This window comes from Agelaius tricolor, unplaced genomic scaffold, assembly GCF_023055355.1.
Source record: "Agelaius tricolor isolate 1412-34295 unplaced genomic scaffold, bAgeTri1.0.p SCAF_29, whole genome shotgun sequence".
Taxonomy (NCBI): domain Eukaryota; kingdom Metazoa; phylum Chordata; class Aves; order Passeriformes; family Icteridae; genus Agelaius; species Agelaius tricolor.
The window spans coordinates 966,973-969,063 of NW_027269289.1; the positions used below are offsets into that span (position 1 = coordinate 966,973).

The 2,091-nt window shown below is 50.8% G+C and overlaps 1 pseudogene; it reads left to right on the forward strand.

The window, feature by feature from the left end:
- Positions 1–291: 291 nt before the first annotated feature.
- On the forward strand, positions 292–1,799 carry LOC139600888 (olfactory receptor 14A16-like; annotated as a pseudogene).
- Positions 1,800–2,091: the final 292 nt, after the last annotated feature.

The following is a 2,091-nucleotide window of genomic DNA, read 5'->3' on the forward strand; positions in this document are numbered from 1 at the left end:
TGGGGTTTCAAAGTGGAACACAAGGACAGGTCCCTGTCCCCTCCCTCTTCTGCAAAGCAAGGCTGAATTATAAAACCCTGTGTATAGTTGCCCTGAACCAGAAGTCCCACTCAGCAAGCACCAACCAGGTGCCTTGGACATGAAGGAAAATCTTTTAGAAAATCAAAAGGGTGTCCCTGTGTTACAGGAGAAGAGTCTAACAGAAAAGGCTTTGATTTTGCTGAGGGAAATTTTCCCTAACCTGCCACTCTTTTTTCTCCACAAACAGCTCCCCATGGCCAGACACAGCAAATGTCCAACAGCAGCTCCATCAGCCACTTCCTCCTCCTGGCACTGGCAGACACTCAGCAGCTGCAGCTCCTGCACTTTTGCCTCTTGCTGGGCATCTCCCTGGCTGCCCTCCTGGGCAATGGCCTCATCATCTGCGCCGTTGCCTGTGGCCACCACCTGCACACGCCCATGTTCTTCTTCCTGCTCAACCTGGCCCTCAGCAACCTGGGCTCCATCTGCACCACTGTCCCCAAAGCCATGCACAATTTCCTCTGGGACACCAGACCATCTCCTACACAGATATCCTGCACAGGAAATTTTCTTTCTCTTCTTTATGTCAGCAGAGTTATATCTCCTGATCATCATGTGCTATGACTGCTATGTGTCTATCTGCAAATCCCTGCACTATGGGGCCCTCATGGACATCAGAGCCTGGGCTGGTGGCTTTTTCACTGCTCTGCTGCTCATAGCCAATACATTTTCCCTGCCTCTGTGCAGGGCAATGCCCTGGGCCAGTTCTTCTGAAAAATCCTACACATCCTCAAGCTCTCCTGCTCACACTCCCACCCAAGGGAAATTGGGATTCTTGTCATTAGTTCCTGTTTATCATTTGGTTATTTTGTGTTTATATTTTTCTCCTATGTGCAGATCTTCATGGCCATGCTGAGGATCCCCTCTGATCAAGGGCAGCACAAAGCCATTTCCATGTGCCCTCCTCACCTGGCCATGGTCTTTCTGTTTATCAGCACTGGCACATTGTTCTATCTGAAGCCCCTCTCGATCTCCTCCCCATCCCTTGATCTGCTGGTGTCAGTTCTGTACTCAGTGGTGCTTCCAGACCTGAGCCCCCTTTTCTACAGCCTGAGGAACCAGGAACTCATGGAGTTCATGAGGAAAGTGGTGGATTTCAGAAGCCATGAACTGCCTCTCTTCTTCTACAGAACCCTAAACCAAACCCCTACCCTGTCCATAGCCCTAACTCTTTGTCACTCATTACCATCTCAGCCTTTTTGTTCTTTTTTCCCATGTTTGCATTGTCTGAATATATTCCTACTGTAATGTTTTCCAGAAAGGGATATTACTCACAGTATTTCCACATGAATATCTGCTATTATTCTGTATCTCAATAACTTTGAAAAAGATTGTTCCCTGTTCACCGGAATAAAATAATTATTTTTGTGTAGAGATGGAGGGAAGAGATTCCCAGCACAGCAGCATGGCCAGGGACAATTGCCCTGGCGCTTCCCCACTCCACTCCCTTCTTCCCAGCCCTGCTGTGGTTGTAAGGCCGGAGTGCTCTGGCAGCTTGGTCACTGTGCTCCTCCTTGTCCATGCTGTGACCACAGGCAGGGACAGGCCATGAGCACTGCTGGGCTCCAGTACAGCAGTTCCATCAGCAAAGGGCATCTCTTGAGGGCAGGGCAGGAAGGCTTTGCTCTCCTCCAGAGTCACTCTCAGGAACAGACCGAAGAAGCAGACTCTGAAAAGACTCCTTGTGTTCCTTGTTCTCCCAGGGCTCAGTAGAATGAGATCAGGGTCCCAGGGTGGCCTTCATGGGACTCAGGTCTGGGTCAGCTTTTGGTTGTTGGGGGCCAGTGCCCATCACATGGTGAATGGTCTGTGCTGAACCTTCCTGGGGCCGTGCAGCTTGTGCCAGGGCTGATGGCAGAGGAATGTTCGTCTGGAAGGTCTTGGGAGCTGCCAGGAGAAAACAGGGGACCTGCAGGAACTGTGTGTGCCAGAGATCAGCAGGGAGTGGAGCTCACTGGGCACAGGCCTGTCCAGGGCTGGGTCATCCAGAGATCAAGGACTGAATGTCTG